This window comes from Salvelinus namaycush, chromosome 40, assembly GCF_016432855.1.
Source record: "Salvelinus namaycush isolate Seneca chromosome 40, SaNama_1.0, whole genome shotgun sequence".
NCBI lineage: Eukaryota > Metazoa > Chordata > Actinopteri > Salmoniformes > Salmonidae > Salvelinus > Salvelinus namaycush.
In genome coordinates this window covers 16649504-16669674 of record NC_052346.1, presented here as the reverse complement: position 1 = coordinate 16669674, position 20171 = coordinate 16649504, and the positions used below count along the sequence as shown (strand labels likewise).

Genomic DNA, 20171 nt, shown 5'->3' with positions numbered 1-20171 from the left:
CGTGGTCCTATGGTGTTTATACTTGCGTACTATTGTTTGTACAGATGTACGAAGTTCCTTCAGGCATTTGGAAATTGCTCCCAACGATTAATCAGACTTGTGGAGGTCTTCATTTTTTTTCTGAGGTCTTGGCTGATTTTTTTTTGATTTTCCCATAATGTCAAGCAAAGACGCACTGAGTTTGAAGGTAGACCTTGAAATACATCCACAGGTACACCTCCAATTGACTCAAATGATGCCAATTAGCCTATCAGAAGCTTCTAAAGCAATGACATCCTTTTCTGGAATTTTCCAAGCTGTTTAAAGGCACAGTCAACTTAGTGTATGTAAACTTCTGATCTACTGGAATTGCGATAGAGTGAAATAATCTGCCTGTAAACAATTGTTGGAAAAATTACTTGTGTAATGCACAAAGTAGATGTCCTAACCAACTTGCCAAAACTATAGTTTGTTAAAACAAGAAATTTGTGGAGTGGTTGAAAAACGAGTTTTAATGACTCCAACCTAAGTGTCTGTAAACTTCCGACTTCAACTGTAGCTGTGTGCGCTAACAAGGCAGTTGTTCCTGAGAAATGTCGCCCAGCTGCGCTTTTGACCCCGGCGTTAGACATCTACTTCACTAATTGCACAATGAATGGAAATGTGAAATTCAATGTGTATCACAAATAAATAGCTGTAGATGCTGTGACCATCCGATAAAAAATGTAATTGTGGTTTCTATTCTGATCTGCTGTATCAATGTCTTTGCTACAATGTTTCAGCACTGTTTTCAGAACCATGGACAGCGCCCCTAGAAACCAAGGATCTGGAACTATCAACCAGCACTTGGGTAGTTTTTCTTTACATGGCAGTCAATACGAAAAGAACTAACGACCAGAGAACGCCTGAAATGTCACTTGACAACCAGTGTTAGTGAAAGTATCATGATGTAGTCAGAAAATCGATAATTGGGGAAATAATCTTGATTTTTAATGCTGGTAAACCGTTGTATAAAAGTAATAATATACTCGAGGCCATGTGTTATGACATTTTTTATCATGGCTGTAGTGTGGTCATAGCCAAGAAGCGAAGCTTCTCATGTATTATTGCTTAAATAGCATATAAACATAATGCAATGTGTTGGTGGTATACAGTGTGATTGTATTGCAGATATTAAACATTATTTACAAGTCTAAGGGAACGTTGTTTTATTTTCCACGAAGAGGTCATGAATAGTGAGGAACAAAACCACATTTTACTTTCACTTTCACAGCCTTGGGAAATGAAGATCAGAAGCAGCCTAGATGAACCACACAGTGTTTTAGCACATCTCATTTGAATGTACTGTTATTTATTATCTTTACAAACAAACAGTCTAGCAGATATGCCCAAACTAAAGCTCATCAGATTGTGGTTCTGGCTTTGTCTGGCGCGGACGGTGGTCTCCGGAGGTAAGTTGAACCGACTTGCAGGGGCGAACGTTAGCGTTTTGGCCTACCTAACATTTCTAGGCGACTTGATTGCTATTGTGTGCTAATTGTATAGCCTAGACAACAACATCACCTCCTAATCTTTGATTATCATGAACAATAGTTATATGTAAGATAATGTCCTTTATGAACACTATGTGCGCTGCAACTTCAAGTTAGAAACGCAGCCGCAGAGTGGGATTCATATCACTGAAAAAATAACTTGTAACGACATTATGGATGGACAATAGCCTAAACACGGTCTTCATATTGATTTTCAACATGGAAAGTCAGAATGGTTTTAAACGACCTCCATATGGGGTTCGATTAGAAATAAGGACCGCACCCTTGTTCAGTGGCGATTTTGTAAATCTTGGGGGGGGGGGGGCCATGACAGCAAAGCCACTACACAACACAACACTAAACAATACATTAATTGCACTATAACGGTGACAAACGGTGCCCACAAACGGCCAACATAAATCTGTCGCAACAGCAGTCCCAACATCTTATCACTACCACACCTGGCAGTCAGCACAGCCTTGCCTGGCAGCGAAACAGTTAATTCAGCCTCATTTACAGCCTTTAAAAAACCATAGCTGATATGGCTGACTTGCTTAAACAAATGTGGTTTCTAATGACAATTGAGATGTACAAACTATGGCATAAGGGGACAACGAGCGGATAAGAGGCAATCCGTAATTTCGATTAAGACATTAATGAGCGAGCTAGGATGGAGGTTGTCAATGTAACTATTTGTTTAGCACTTCTGAAATGTACAGCGACAGAATTCAGAACATGGGCCGTTCTTACATTGTTCTCCCTGTACACCAAGTCAGAACCGTAAGATAAATAAAAGGGGCATATAAGCAGACAATGAAAGCTCTTACAATATTCAATGATTACATTTCTCTAAAACAGGCTATAGGCTACATGTGCACCACCAAGTCAGAACAGTAGGTGAAATTCAGAGGGGTAAATAGACCAAATTATTAGGGTGAGTCACATGAGCTACTAACATCTTACTACACAACATACACTTAGTATTACTTTCTTAGCTACGGTATACATACACTACCATTCAAAAGTTTGGGGTCACTTAGAAATATCCTTGTTTTACATGAAAACATACATGAAATGAGTTGTAAAATGAATAGGAAATATAATGAAGACATTGACAAGTTTATAAATAATGATTTTTAATTGAAATAATAATTGTGTCCTTCAAACTTTGTTTTTATAAAATAATCCTCCATTTGCAGCAATTACAGCAATTACAGCCTCGCAGACCTTTGGCATTCTAGTTGTCAATTTGTCAAGGTAATCTGAAGAGATTTCACTCCATACTTCCTGAAGCACCTCACCCAAAATTGGATTGGCTGAATGGGCACTTCTTACGTATCATACGGTCAAGCTGCTCCCACAACAGCTCAACAGCTCAATAGGGTTGAGATCCGGTGACTGTACTTGCCACTCCATTATATACAGAATATCAGCTGACTCCTTCTTCCCTAAATAGTTATTGCATAGTTTGGAGCTGTGCTTTGGGTCATTGTCCTGTTGTAGGAGGAAATTGGCTCCAATTAAGCGCCGTCCACAGGGTATGGCATGGCATTGCAAAATGGAGTGAGTTTCTTCAAGATCCCTTTTACCCTGTCCAAATCTCCCACTTTACCACCACCAAAGCACCCCCAGACCATCATATTGCCTCCACCATGCTTGACAGATGGCGTCAAGCACTCCTCCAGCATCTTTTCTTTTTTTCTGAGTCTCATGAATGTTCTTCATCTCAAACACCTCAAACTTAGATTTGTCAGTCCATAACACTTTTTTTCCAATCTTCCTCTGTCCAGTGTCTGTGTTCTTTAGCCCATCTTAATCTTTTCTTTTTATTGGCCAGTCTGAGATATGGCTTTTTCTTTGCAACTCTGCCTAGAAGGCAAGCATCCCGTAGTCACCTCTTCAATGTTGACGTTGAGACTGGTGTTTTGCGGGTACTATTTAATGAAGCTGCCAGTTGAGGACTTGTGAGGCGTCTGTTTCTCAAACTAGACACTATAATGTACTTGTTCTCTTGCTCAGTTGTACACCGGGGCCTCCCACTCCTCTTTCTATTCTGGTTAGAGCCAGTTTGTGCTGTTTTGTGAAGGGAGTAGTACACAGCGTTGTACGAGGTCTTCAGATTCTTGGCAATTTCTCGCATGGAATAGCCTTAGAGGGGCCAGATGATATCTACAACTACAAATACCTAGGTGTCTGGCTAGACTGTAAACTCTCCTTCCAGACTCATATTAAACATCTCCAATCCAAAATTAAATCTAGAATCGGCTTCCTATTTCGCAACAAAGCCTCCTTCACTCACACCGCCAAACATACCCTCGTAAAACTGACTATCCTACTAAACTGGATGCAGTCTATCACAGTGCCATCCGTTTTGTCACCAAAGCCCCTTATGCCACCCATCATTGCGACCTGTATGCTCTAGTCGGCTGGCCCTCGCTACATATTTGTCGACAGACCCACTGGCTCCAGGTCATCTATAAGTCTATGCTAGGTAAAGCTCCGCCTTATCTCAGCTCACTGGTCACGATAACAACACCCACCCTTAACACGCGCTCCAGCAGGTATATTTCACTGGTTATCCCCAAAGCCAACACCTCCTTTGGCCGCCTTTCCTTCCAGTTCTCTGCTGCCAATGACTGAAACGAATTGCAAAAATCGCTGAAGCTGGAGACTTATATTTCCCTCACTAACTTTAAACATCAGCTATCTGAGCAGCTAACCGATCGCTGCAGCTGTACATAGCCCATCTGTAAATAGCCCACCCAACTACCTACCTCTTTTCTGCTCTTTTGCACACCAGTATTTCTACTTGCACATCACCATCTTCTCATCTATCACTCCAGTGTTATTTTGCTAAATTGTAATTACTTTGCTACTATGGCCTATTTATTGCCTTACCTCCTCACTCCATTTGCACACTGTATATAGACTTTCTTTTTTTTCTATTGTGTTATTGACTGTATGCTTGTTTATTCCATGAGTAACTCTGTGTTGTTGTTTGTGTCGCACTGCTTTGCTTTATCTTGGCCAGGTCGCAGTTGTAAATGAGAACTTGTTCTCAACTAGCTTACCTGGTAAAATAAAGGTGAAAATAAAGAAATATATATATATATATATGTTGTGTGGGCCTCACACTATGACACGGGAAACCATGCAGTTTATTAGAGTACAAATTAAATACATTATGATGAACTTCACATGGTGGTGAAAGTTCACAGTGATCTTGATGCTCCTTTCCAATAAATATCGAGGGTGTTATTCTGGTGACATGATCATCAATGCTTTGCTGCCGTTTGACAGATACAAATAATAATCACTATTATCCATAATAATCTCATAATGTAGATAGTTTACCCCCACTGTAGCTGCAAGCTGTTGGCTAAAGCGCATGTGTCAAGACCAGAGTCAGCAAGAGTCTATATAACACAACAGTCTATATAACGCAACAGTTTTTGTGACAACCCATCAGTAGAGTTGAAAATGGGATGGAAACCTATTTAAACTTGTATTTTTAATTTGGTACATGGGAATTTAATGGAAAGGGTTATTTTTATGTCCACTACATCACACAGGCTTTTATATGCAAAACGTCAGTTTAATGAAAACATATCTGCTGTGGGAAAATGTGCATATTGTTTCATGCAGATTTTAGAATATTCACATGAAAATCTGTCGCAAATTAGATGGAAACCTAGTGATATACTGTAGCCAATAGCTTGAAGATACAGTGCGGGTAGGCTGTGCTCGTAGGCAGTCAAGCATCGATCATCATGTCACCAGGATAAATTCATCACCATTTCTTTCATCTGTACCCTAATAAACTGCATGGTTTACCGAGTCATAGTGGGAGGACTACACACATATCGTCGTGTGACTCCAAGTTTACTTCGATATGATAGATAGTATATCAATATTTGCGCAAGGCAGGTTTAATGCGTCAATCTCAGATAAAGCATCGGAGCGCGCGAAATAGCGCTCCTCTGTCTCCGTATGTGTAGACCATGTATCTGATGCTGTCTGGACAAAAGGAGTATGGCATGTCATACTTTTTCTGTCCAGACAGCATCAGATACATGAGCTACATACAGGAAAACAGAGGGGCGCTGTTTCTCTCGCTAGTTTCAGCAGAAAGGAAGAGGCGAAGCAAGAGGACTCACTCGCTAAATTCTGTCCTCGGTAAGCCCAATGCGTTTTAATGGGCCTAATATGCAGATCTAAGCTTGTCGCGTGCATTCACGCCTTTGGGACAAGGACTGGCATTGTTAGGGCGGAGACATGAGCATCTCGTCATTATATACAGATCTCTGGTTTCAGCCACTTGCGAATTAGAAAGGAAAGTTAGTGGGTGCGCAGTGCACTGTTAGAATGCTGGCTTTCCCTAAAGGAAATTGATGTTTAGCCAAAATTATAGAATTACTCCAGTCTAAATAATATAATTCAAAATACTTTACCAGAGAGCTTGACTTAGCCACAGAGGATCATTAGGTTCTTTCAAATCACAAATCACAAGTGCACAAGCCTATGCCTATTTGGGAATCCACAGCAACTTGGGCAGCGCGCGTGGCAATAGGCCTAGCTAATTATTAAGTTGTGGCTGTCAGTGAAAAGCATATAAAATGTGTGACGATAATGTGTCTTGAGTATAATTTAAAACGTTGAGAAGAGAAGAAGGGGAGGGGTGAATGGTGAATATACGGGTATCTTTCTCCAGAATGCATGCATTCAGCTCTCCAGAATGTGCTCCGCAGTCTCTCGCGAATTCTTGCATCATTCCTTTGTACATTGAGTGAATTGTTTGCCCTTTGATTGTTTATATGTATAAATTCCCCATTACAGATGTAACCAGTAGCCCTAATAAATGTACCGTTAATCCCCGTAATTTGGTTACATTAATTACTCTTAATGGATGCATTACAGTAATTTACCGTTCTTATTCTCTGAGTGGAAACGTTTGCAGAGTTCACAACCTGCTACGCTTGTGAGAAAGAAGCTTTAGTCTATTTCATAAACATCATTTAGGAGTTTAGTACATTTTTTCATTGTCTTTTGCTTTGAGTACCCCATGTGGCTCCCGAGTGGCACAGCGGTCTAAGGCACTGCACCTCAGTGCCAGAGGCGCCACTGTAGTCCCTGATTCGAATTCAGGCTGCATCACTGTGTTTGGGTGTCCCATCGGTCAGCGCACAATTGGTTCAGCGTCGCCGGGGTAGGCCATCAATGTAAAAAAGAATTTGATCTTCACTGACTTGCCTAGTTAAATAAAGGTTGCACTGAGCATGTGTGAGGTTTCTCTGTCCCGATAATGTTGAGAGAGCGTGGGAGCCTGAGCACACCAACCTCCTGAGTTGATACTATGTTGCACTTCACTAGGGATAGCTCAAGTCATCATAGAAAGGGAGGCGGAGTAGAGAGATGAATGCAATTGAAAGAACCTGCATTTTGAACAGGATATTTTCTACTGTTTTAGGTCTATGTATTTTACTTCATTGATGATGGAAGTAGTAGGCCTACTGCTGCATTGGTCTATAGACTATCTCTGAGTTCCATTCGCCGATTTCTTTAGCCGCCAGTGGATCAATGTGTCCATATGGCAAAGGCTGGTGCTCTTGCATTTATTTTAATTTAAACTTTTAGATTTTATAATTTCAATTCAGATTTTTATGATTAACTACATAAATATAATTTTGAGAAACGAAAATGTAATTATTGAAATGGAAAAATAAAAATAAATATTTGGGGGGGGCTTGCCTGTTTTGCATGTTTTTGTGGCATATACGTGTCACAAATCAGTTTGCAAATAAAGTAATAAATAAATAAATAAAATATTTGAGTTAATAAAGCCGAATACAAACATGGTCTCATTTTTGTTTTCTTAAGTAAGGCAGCTCCAAAATGCAGGCGTTTCATCCTAGCTCAGTGCTTTCTGTGGTGGTGGGGCAAGCCAGCAGAAAATACGGAGCGTTGCACCATGATTGGAGAAATGTAAGGGGAGTCCTTGAAAATTCTAGCCCTTTGGCTGCTGCCATAGAGTTAAATTAGAAGTGCCCATCCAAGAAGGCTCAAGGTCATTTGACCACAGATAAAATGACGTCAAATCCCCTTATATCTACCGTAGTTTTGATTGGACTGATCATGTCAACATCATACTTTCAAAATCTTAACTAGCAGTCATCATCATGAATCAAGTCGACAATCTACCGGCAAATCCTTTTCAATCCTTGTCATATGAAAATAAATAATTAAGAGAAATTATAGATAAAACATATCGGTGCTCATCGGTCATTGAACATTACACAAGAAATTGGAAATTGCAAATTCAACAATGAGTGGTTTGGAAGGAAGTGAGCACAGCACAAAAAGGTGAGTCCAAAAATGTATTGTATGCTGCTGCATAAATTATGTAATATGCCAGGGAGATATGTATATTGTAGCTTAGAAAGTAATAACGTTACTAAGCGTATTTTGTGTAGTAAGCTGTTAGTAGCCCATGTGCATCACCCTAATAATTTGGTCTATTTACCCCTCTTAATTTCCTCTACTGTTTGGACTTGGTGGTGCACATGTAGCCTATAGCCTGTTTTAAAGAAATGTAATCATCAAATTTTGTAAGAGCTTTCATTGTCTGCTTATATGCCCCCGTTATTTATCCTACGGTTCTGACTTGGTATACAGGGACAATACTGTAAGAACGGCTTATGTTCTGAATTATATCGCTGTATATTTCAAACGTGCTGAACAAATAGTTATATTGACAACGTTAGTCCTAACTCGCTCATTAATGTCTTAATCAAAATTACGGATTGCCTCTTATCCGCTCGTCGTTCCCTTATGCCATAGTTTGTATATCTCAATTATCATTAGAAACCACATTTGTTTAAACAAGTCAGCCATATCAGCTATGTTTTTTTAAAAGGCAGTAAATGAGGCTGAATGAACTGTTTGGCTGCCAGACAAGGCTCCGCTGATAGCCAGGTGGTAAGATGTTGGGACTGCTTCATGTTTTTAGCCTTTATTTAACTAGGCAAGTCAGTTAAGAACAAAATCTTATTTACAATGATGGCCTACCCCTGACTACACTGGCCCAATTGTGCGTCTCCCTATGGGACTCTCAATCACAGCTGAATGTGATAAACCTGGATTTGAACCAGGGACTGAAGCGACACCTCTTGTGCCTTAGACCGCTGCGCCACTCGGGGGCCCTAACAGTTGGTGGCCACAGTTTGTCACCGTTATAGTGCAATTAATGTATTGTTTAGTCACAGCGCACCTGCCAAGACTAAAGTAGGCACTTTGCTATTCAACGCAGTAGAGTTGAAAATATGCTGGAAACACATTGAACTTTAGATTTTTATTCAGTAAATGAAAACTGAAACGAAAAAGTACATTTGTGTGCACTATGTCCTCACACACTGATTTGTATCTGCAACAATTACATTGGGTGGAAACACCACTGTTTGGAAAATGCGCACATTTTCTTGATGTGGATTTGAGATATTCTCATGTCGCCAATTGGTTGGAAACGTAGCTACTAACCAGGTTTCCATTTTTATGAGAGTAAAGTACATGTCAGATAAAAAAATGTCATGACCGGCCTGATGGAAACATGATGGAAACATTTTTCGGGAAACTTTCCAAATGTCGTCAAAACAAAATACACTAGACAAGGTGGGATCTTTTTGTGTCGGTAAAATTAATTATGCGAGAAATGTTGGTGAATATGCTTTTATGCGCAAATATTGATATAATAACCATCATATCGAAGTAAACATGGAGTCACGTGATAACATGTTGTGTGGTCCTCCCACTACGACCGCAGTTTATTAGGCTACAGATGAAATAAATGATGATGAAATTCACAGGGTGGTGAAAGTGCAAAGTGATGAGTTTGATGCTCCTTTCAAATAAATATTGAGGGTCTTATTCTGGTGACATGATTATCGATACTTTGCTGCCCTTTAACAAATACAAATAATATCGCTCTTATCCATAATAATCTCATAATGCAGATAGTTTAGCCCCACTTAGTTTGATGGAAACATCTCTCTGGTGGTAAAATGTGCATATTGTTTTTATGCAGATTTTTTAATATTCACATGAAAATCTGTCGCAGATTGGATGGAAACCTAGCTAGTGATATGATAGTGGACAGGGTGTAGACAAATACTTTAATATGTGGTGTAGTCTAGATACATTTCTGCTCCAGTAGTGGTGGTGAGGGGGACATACTAGTCAAAGTGGTCAGACTACATAGACCAGATACACCCAGCAAGCAGAATTATAGACATAAAAAGGTTAATAGAAAATGTAATATAAAAAACGGTTAATAAAAATGTCTCTTTAAATGCCAATAGGGTTAGGACTACATATTTATACCCTAACCAGAATGTGTTACTCTGGATACATTGATACTCTGATACATGTATGAAATGTCTGATTTTTCAGAAGACCTTTATCATAAAGTGGGAGGTGAGCTCGTGTTGACGCCAGACAAGTCCACAGTGCCTAACTCCATCACAAGCATCCTATGGAAGCATGGGAATAACAAGGTGGCAGAGTGGGACAAGGATTTTGGTGGTCTGGACATCTATGCTGCCTTCAAAGGCCGCACAACCCTGGACCAGAATACTGGAGAACTGAGAATCAGTGGATTGATGAAAACAGACAGTGGAGTTTATTCTGTGGAGTTCAACAGCAAACTGCTTGAGAAGACATATAAACTATCTGTTATCAGTAAGTGTTTCTGTGTGTGTGTGTGTGTGTGTGTGTGTGTGTGTGTGTGTGTGTGTGTGTGTACATCTGTGTATGTACATGTGTGTATGTATGTGCGTGGTCATGTAGAAACAGCAGGTTATGTATTGTAGTGCCTCACAAGCATTTTCACAAATTATTCCTGTGTCTTTCCTCTATTTACAGAGGCAGTCCCCAAACCCACAATCACTTCTTCCTGTAACCCAGACAAAACCTCCTGCATTCTAACCTGTGAGGGCAACACCACTGATGCTGAACCAGTCACTTACAGCTGGAAAGTGGGAGAGGGAGCATGGGAGGTTGTAGACAAACAGCTGATTGTCTTTAAGAGCAACACTGGCAAATCAACCAACAGTTACAAGTACATCTGCAAGCTGCATAACTCTGTTAGTGGGGAAGTCAGTGAGCCAGTTGGAGAGGTGTTTGGTCCAGGTGAGTGGACACTCATAAGTGTGTTACATACTTATGTATTGATTTGTTTGTAACACTGCTAGTTTTGTAAGACATTTTTAATGCTGCACTATGTTGAATACCTGATCAACTCCTGTCAAAGTATCAATACAAAATGTGTTTTCATTTCAGAGCCTTCCATCAGAGATTTTGTTGGTGTTGTTGTCACTGCCATTGTGGCATTTGTTTTCATTGTCATATCAGGTAAGAACAGCACATCTCTATAGTAACAGAGCACTGTACATGTACATAGTTGTGAAGCATAGATTGACATAACAGCAGCAACAACAGTGAGCTATATCCCCTGAAGGGGATACCTGTTCTACCTGTATTTACAGTACTGTTCAGGCTACTGTTACAGTCAAGACAAGGGGTTAGATGCACCGCCTGCTGTAGGTCAGTCTTCATAATGTGTCACAAGGACATATCAATTTGGACCGCGCACACTATGGAATAACCTAATCGGATTTCTTACACTAGTTCTTCCAATGACCGATAGCCACACGTCTAAAACAGGGAGCTATCCCTGGGTGCCTTAGCACAGGTTCGCTACCCTTTCCTCTCTGTTTCTTTGTCCTACCTTGGCCATTGAGACCACTGTTAGTGACTTCCACTTTGGCAGCATTAATTGTACATCTGCGGTGTAAACTGAATTAGCTTCCACTCTCAATGCTGCTTGTACTATTAAATCCCAATGAGAATGCTGGTCCACTACCCCCTCTTTATTTGATTGGAATTTTCCGTTAGCAGGGAAATGCTGACCAATTGTAACAATTTTTCAAATTTTTTCCGACATTCGAGAATTGGTCAAATGCTCGTGCTCCTCTTTCACCACCTCTATGGCTTTATTAAACTTTTCTTCCTCTAGCCCCGCTTTACAAGGAGAATCCCTGAATGTCTGTCGCCATTTCAATAGTTATTATTCTGAAATCTCTCCTGATGGTGTCCAGGGTGTTTAGATCTTCTTCACTCCCGGCTCTAATACACACCTTCCATTAACTGTTTTCCAACGTACCGCTAACCACTTCCCCGGAGAATAGTTATGGTATTTGTGCCTATTAATTGGTCATGGCACTTAATACCTTGCATTTGAATCAATCTTATAGCGTCTGCAAATGTATTACTGGAGATTACGGGTGACCTTATGTCTTATTCCAGTGTTATGACTCAAATATCACTGTTGTTGATTACACACATTACCAAAATGATTCACAGTTGTCTTCCTATTTCCACATTCTCTGTCACGGTTCCCCCTCCCAATAGGGCATAAACCAACCTCTCTCCGTATTGCTACTGGTAATACACACAAATCAAACAGCATTTGAAACATCTTATTGCTTTTCTTTTGACGATGAACGTGGCTTTCTTTCAGAAAATATAGGCAACCTTCTTATCACCATCCACATTCCCTCCTGTTGTCCTTCTCCATGGACTACTTCTCTACAATCTGCCATACTAGTACACAAGCATGACAATTTATCCATACACACACACTACGGCCACCGCGGCTGGGCTTTCACCCTCCCTTTACGGGTCTAGTAGGGAACCAACCCCACTCGGGACTTACCCCCTAGGACTTACTCTCTGCAGGTACCAACCTGCTCGGGCTTACCTTCTGAGAATTACCCTATACTTTATGGTCCTCGCAGGAACCAACCCACTTGGGATTTACCCCCTAGGACTTACTCTCTACAGGTACCAACCTGCTCAAGCTTACCTTCTGAGAATTACCCTATACTTTATAGTCCTCGCAGGAACCAACCCACTTGGGATTTACCCCCTAGGACTTAATCTCTGCAGGTACCAGCCTGCTCGGGCTTACCTTCCGGGACGTACCATATACCATGAATCTACGACCGGTGGTAATACAATGGGACTACTGAATAAGCTCAGGCTTTCTAGGTCCGTATTCTATAATTGGTTCAGCCTACGACTCTCATCTCCCCAACATGTCAGAATGAGTGGTAACAGGTGTAGGAACTGTGCCTACCTTGTTTTTGGTGCCGGCTCCTGTTTCACTGATTCGGAATCTCTAGTCCGACTGTAAATCGTGGTGAACCCCGCTCACAGCGCCAACTGTTAGGTTCTAAATAAACAGAGTAATAAACTCACGGACACTTAATAAAGCTCAAACCAAGATTATTCACCCACTGGTTTGTACAGCTGCATAAGACAACAACATGGTTCCACCAGTGGTAGTATATATACCCCAATTTGGGTGACGTCCTCCTTCTCTCTAAACATTACATCTTTATTGCAAGGCAGGAAATTAAGTGATGCGGGCCAAAAACTGTTCCTTCTCCCTTAATGTGACCTGACATAACCTCGGCCCCCTTCCTCGCTAAACCACATCTCTCCATCCATCTCCATCCTCTCCATCCACATCTCTCCACATGTGATTGCCCTTCCTTTACTCAGTACATTCCAAGCTTAATTGCCTCCACCATATACATTCCTCCTACAGATAACCACTAACTTCTGGTGTAGACCCTAGACTTTGGCACTCAATATTCCAAAAGGATACCTGATAATTAACAATATTTCAAGTTTAGAACTCATCAGAATTCAAGGCACACTTAACCAGCTTGGCTACCACAGCCTTCTGCAGCGTTACGCAATCGCAGCTGGTTTGCTCTTAGTGGTACTATAATTTTGTAATTCAACAGGACAATGGCCTAACACACCTCCAGGCTGTGTAGGGTCTATTTTACCAAGAAGGAGAGTGATGGACTGCTGCATCACATGACCTGGCCTCCACAATCACCTGACCTCAACCCAATTGAGATGGTTTGGGATGAGTTGGACCGCAGAGTAAAGGAAAAGCAGCCAACAAGTGCTCAGTATATGTGGGAACTCCTTCAAGACTGTTGGAAAAGCAATCCATGTGAAGCTGGTTGAGAGAATGCCAAGATTGTGCAAAGCTGTCATCAACGCAAAAGGTGTCTACTTTGAAGAATCTCAAATATATGTGTAATTTCATTGTTTTGATGTCTTCACTATTATTCTACAATGTAGAAAAGAGTAAAAATAAAGAAAACCCCTTGAATGAGTAGGTGTTCTAAAACTTTTGACCGGTAGTGTATATTTACAAAACAAATATGGAAATGATGCAGGCAATTACATTGATGGAAGCTACAATCTATCTGCAATATTAAAGCTGATCTACCCCCTAAAAAATAAAAAAGGCCGTTGGTGGGAAGTCATTACAGGTCATCTGCATGCCAGTTATGACTTTCATATACGCATTGTAGGCTACCTAACCTTGCCCTAAAATCTGCCCAAGAACTGAAGAATTATGTAGTTGTCTACTAGACAGAGGCGCTGTCCATTCAGCACCACACCACTGAGCTCCACTATGCCTACCTGTACCGAGGAGCTGTCCATTCAGCGGTGCTGAATCACGGACGCAGCCTTAGCTCCCTTTAAAAAGGCATGTGTATATTTTGTGATTTTCGTCATTCTTTGAGCTTTTGTCTTCATGTGTCCTTCTTGATTGTAGGCCTAAGTAAGTCTTTTGATGTATGCCTTTTATTTCAATGAATGTGTTAATGCATGTTTATATATTATTTCTTACATTGTTACCCCAGGAGAAAAAAAATGTGTACAAGCATTTCGCTACACTCGCAATAACATCTGCTATCCAAGTGTATGCGACCAATAACATTTGATTTGATTTGATGTGTAGGATTTATCTAGCATAGTTTGCATTCGTCGTCAGCTGTTTAATGCACCGGTTACTTTCACATTGATTTGAAGTCGGCCTTGTGCAGGTACTGTATGCATGCTCTCAGAAATGATGTCTCCTTATTGCAGCTTAAGCATGTAAATGTGGGTGAAGTCATACTCAACAGCTGACAGTATGGTTAATGCACAGACTTGTACTTTAAGAGGGGTTATTTCTCACTCTGTTATAGCTAACACAAGCTACAGAACCATGGATCAACTTGGAAAATAAAATCTTCATTTTTTTACTCCTCAGGAATGTTGGTGTGGAAGAAAAAGACTGGTAGGATGATTGTCTGTCTCTTCCTGTCTCAATTCTTCATATTCACTGCTTCACAATAACATAATTTACATTTGGGTTCCAGTGAAAACAAAGAACCATTTGAATGAAAATGTTAATCATGTCTTACATTCTTGTGTTCCTTTTTCCTTTCAGGATATCCCCAAGACACCTGGATCGACTTTTTGAGAAAGTTTTGTGGTGGAATTTGTGGTAAGTTTTACCCTAACTTGACTCTGATCCATATTTAACCTGCCTACGGGGTCCCCAAAGTAATACAAACACAACATTATTCATGTACTGCACTATATACACATACAGTGCATTCGTAAAGTATTCAGATCCCTTTACTTTTTCTACATTTTGTTACGTTACAGTCTTATTCTAAAATGGATTAAATGAAAAAATATATATCTACACACACAATAGCCCATAATGACAAAGCAAAAACAAGCTTTTAGATTTATTTGCAAATGTATTCAAAAAATAAAAAACAGAAAAACCTTATTTACATAAGTATTCAGACCCTTTGCTATACGACTCAAAATTTAGCTCAGATGCATCCTGTTTCCATTGATCATCCTTGAGATGTTTCTATAACTTGATTGGAGTCTACCTGTGAATAATTCAATTGATTGGACATGATTTGGAAAGGCACACACCTGTCTATATAAGGTCTCACAGTTGAGAGTGAGACCTTATATAGGTGCTTACTTATAGGTGCTTAATTTTATTTTTAATACATTTGCAAAAATTCTGAAAACCTGTTTTTGCTTTGTCATTATGGGGTATTGTGTGTAGATTGATGAGGGAAAAAAGCTATTTAATCAATTTCAGAATAAGATTGTAACGCTACAAAATGTGGAAATGTCAAGGCGTCTGAATACTTTCCGAATGCGCTGCACACATGCGTACTGACAGCACATGGCAGTAGTGTTCTTTTTGTCCCATCCCAGATATCCAGAAACCTGTTTTAATCAAATTAACAGTGCTGTTAACTGGCAACCCCAGAGAGAACCCATGAAGCCCCACGGTTGGCGACCTGAACATCCCCTACACTGTGATAAACAGTATCTGAGGCAACAGAATTCTGACTGTGGACTGTTTATCACAGTGTAGGGGAGGTTCAGGTCGCCAACCGTGGAGCTTCAGAGGTTCTCTCTGGGGTTGCTATGGATACAGTTAACAGCACTGTAGGGGAGAAGTCTTCTAGAAATTACTCAAACAAACTAGAAAAATTATTTAAAAGAAAAGGCTCACAGTGCCTCTCTGAAGATGATGTGGGCCATGAAACCACGGAAAGCCATTCATTTCCAATGAAATAGAAGTGTGCAGGGGACAGTTAGGTAGTATGGGCGAAGGTCGTGAACAGGGCGCTGCCAGTCATCAAAAGCTGAACTTTATGAAAATACTTCCCGCCATCACAACACAAGTCAATAAAATCAGTTAGTCGCCAACTCTGGGGGTTTTCACCAGGTGTTTCCAGGATTGGGTAGGTTACATGTAATCAGTTACTCCCTAACTCTGGGGGTTTCCACCAAGTGATTCCATTGGGAATTGCAGGGTAGCTCAAGAACAAACATTTAAAGTAGGCAAAAATTATGCCAATCCCAATTAAAATGCTACTGTATTTTAGAGTATTAGATGGCATGGCTTGGTGAGCAGCTGTCAGCATGGTGCCTCTTCTGTCACTTTTAGAAAGCAGAGAACAGAGAGTGACAGTTTGTTTTGCTGGTCAGCAGTTTAGGCCGGTCACCGATTGCTTTGAATTTGATGTCAGGATTTGAACTCGGCCTTGTAAGCCTTGTTGTAATCTGATAGTCTGGGAATTGGGAGGTGGGCGAGCTCTCCTTTTAATTTTTTTTGTCCGTTCGTGTGCTCTCCTCCTGTGACGTTGAAGACACTATAATGACTTCCCACCAACATTGTCTCGTGCTCTTCCCACTTTCTACAAAAACCATTGGTCGGATTAAAACCAAATTATGATAAATGTACTAATTGGATCCCTAAAAAATACAACTTTTACATTATTGTGTAGTTTACCAATAAAATGGTCTGACAGGGATGTGGACATACTCAGTATACATATCCCGAAAGAAAGAAAGGATCTCACTCCAATACATTTTAATATAAAGTTATGAAAAATAGATAAGATCTTGCGACCATGGAAAGGAAAATCACCCTGATTTAACTCTTTAAACATATTCCAGTTTACCTATTTGCTTATGGTCTTGCCTACACCTAGCGACTTGTTTTTAAATTATATGAGCAAAAAATATTACATTTTATTTGGAATGGCAAGCCAGACAAAATTAAAAGGGCCTATTTATATAATGAATGGGAATTCGAAGGGCAGAAATTATAAAATATTAAAGCATTAGACCTCTCACTAAAGGCGTCAGTCATACAAAAGTTCAACTTTAATCAAAATTGGTTTTCTAGCATATTAGTAAGAATGTCTCACCCCATGCCTTTTCCCCTTTATTCAGATTACAACCCCTCACTTTTGGTTATTTGGAAATGAAATCATCTCCAAAATATTGTTATTTTTAAAACAAGCCATATAAAGTTGGTTGCAATTTCAGTTTAATCCAGCAGAAAAGACAGAACAAATAATACATCAAATATTGTGGTTAAACTCAAATATACTAATTGATAAAAAAAAACATACTTTTTCATTTAAAAAAGGTAGAATCTTTGTAAATTATATCATGAATAGGACTGGTGGAGTTAAGTCACACATGCAGCTAACAAAAATGATATGGAAATGTCTGCCCTATCTAAAATTACAGTTGAAGTCAGAAGTTTACATACACCTTAGCCAAACACATTTAAACTCAGTTTTTCACAATTCCTGACATTTAATCCTAGTAAAAAGTCCATGTCTTAGGTCAGTTAGGATCCCCACTTTATTTTAAGAATATGAAACATCAGAATAATAGTAGAGAGAATGATTTATTTCAGCTTTTATTTCTTTCACCACATTCCCAGTCGGCCAGAAGTTTGCATACACTCAAAGAGTATTTGGTAACATTGCCTTTAAATTGTTTAACTTGGGTCAAACGTTTTGGGTAGCCTTCCACAAGCTTCCCACAATAAGTTGGGTACATTTTGGCCCATTCCTCCTGACAGAGCTGGTGTAACTGAGTCAGGTTTGTAGGCCTCCTTGCTCGCACACGCTTTTTCAGTTCTGCCCACAAATGTTCTATGGGATTGAGGTCAGGGATTTGTGATGGCCACTCAAATACCTTGACTTTGTTGTCCTTAAGCCATTTTGCCACAAGTATGCTTGGGGTCATTGTCCATTTGGAAGACCCATTTGCGACCAAGCTTTAACTTCCTGGCTGATGTCTTGAGATGTTGCTTCAATATATCCACATAATTTTCCTTTCCTCATGATGCCATCTATTTTGTGAAGTGCACCAGTCCCTCCTGCAGCAAAGCACCCCCACAACATGATACCGCCACCCCCGTGCTTTACGGTTAGGATGGTGTTCTTCGGCTTGCAAGCCTCCCCCTTTTTCCTCCAAACATAATGGTGGTCATTATGGCCAAACAGTTCTATTTTTGTTTCATCAGACCAGAGGACATTTCTCCAAAAAGTATGATCTTTGTCCCCATGTGCAGTTGAAAATCGCAGTCTGGCTTTTTATGGCGGTTTTGAAGCAGTGGCTTCTTCCTTGCTGAGCAGCCTTTCAGGTTATGTTGATATAGGACTCGTTTTACTGTAGATATAAATACTTTTGTACCTGTTTCCTCCAGCATCTTCACAAGGTCCTCCAAGGCTTGCAAGCCGAAGAACACCATCCCAACCGTGAAGCACGGGGATGGCGGCATAATGTTGTGGGGGTGCTTTGCTGCAGGAGGGACTGGTGTACTTCACAAAATAGATGGCATCATGAGGAAAGGAAAATTATGTGGGTATAATGAAGCAACATCTCAAGACATCATTAAGGAAGTTAAAGCTTGGTCGCAAATGGGTCTTCCAAATGGATAATGAGCCAAATCATTCTTCCAAAGTTGTGGCAAAATGGCTTAAGGACAACAAAGTCAAGGTATTGGAATGGCAATCACAAATCCCTGACCTCAATCCTATCGAACATTTGTGGGCAGAACTGAAAAAGCGTGTGCAAGCAAGGAGGCCTACAAACCTGACTCCGTTACACCAGCTCTGTCAGAGGGAATGGGCCAAAATTCACCCAAGTTATTGTGGGAAGCTTGTGGAAGGCTACCCGAAACGTTTGACCCAAATTAAACAATTTGCTAAGACAATAACTAACCAAAACAGCAATAGACAAGGCATATTGACATTAGGGAGAGGCATGTGTAGCCGAGTGATCATAGGGTCCAATGACTAGCAAAAGATGAGTCAGGGAGCTGATTCAGTATTCGCTACTACGCTAGGCGAGCTGGAGACACGACGATTCAGACAGCTAGCGGGCCGGGGCTAGCAGATGGGTCCCCGTCGACGCCGCAACGGAAGAGCCTGTTGAAACCACCTCGGACGATTACGTCGGCAGACCAGTCATGATTGGTTGGCGGGGCTCCGTGTCGGCAGTAAATGGTCCAGGCCAATTGGCAAAAGAGGTATTGTAGCCCAAGAATTGGCTGGTGGACCTCTTCGGCTAGCCGGGACATGGGCCTAGCTCGAGGCTAGCTCAAGGCTAACTGGTGCTTGCTTCGGGACAGAGACGTAAGCCAGGAGTAGCCACTCGGATTGCAGCTAGCTAGCTGCGATGATCCGGTGTAAAGGTTTAGAGTTTGCGGTAGGAATGCGGAGATGTGGTAGAGAAAAAGTAGTCCGATATGCTCTGGATTGATATCGCGCTGTGTAGACTGGCAGGTATTGACTGAGCTGAGGCTGGCTGGTGTCCGAGTTAAGGCTGAAGACTGCTAGCAGTGGCTAACTGACTACTAGCTAGTAGCTAGTTAGCTGGCTAGCTGCTGAAGGGGGTTCCGGTTCTAAAGTTTAAAAATAGCAGATCCGTACCACGTTGGGTGAGGCGGGTTGCAGGAGAGTATATTCAGTCCGTAGATGGCAAGTGAGATTAAGATATATACGAAAAAACTATATTTACACGGGACGGGACGGGACAAGACAAAACACACGTCCGACTGCTACGCCATCTTGGAATCAGCTGTAACGCATATAATTAACTGGCTTGTATGCAAAGCAGTAATTGTTTCAAAACATCTCCTGCCATGTCACTGATACGTCGTGAAACAGTGTTGTTTGATGAAGGCATTGTCTGTATTGTTTTTTTGGCCTTTTCCCCCAGCATTGTCCCAGCCATATCTGCGGCAGCAGGAAGAATTAAGGCCTCCACAATAGTATGGGGCTTTCGCGTCCTAGCCACTCGGTAGCTCACCATATAAGACGCTTCTAGCCTCTTCTTATGAATGGTATCTGTTGCTTTTATATATGTCTTACTACTCAAGAATTGTTTTTATTCTCACTC

The 20171-nt window shown here is 40.8% G+C and overlaps 1 protein-coding gene across 1 annotated transcript in view; it reads left to right on the top strand.

The window, feature by feature from the left end:
* The window catches only part of LOC120033270, a 117190-nt gene that overhangs the window by 46370 nt on the left and 50649 nt on the right, over nt 1-20171 (top strand). The window lies entirely within an intron of this gene.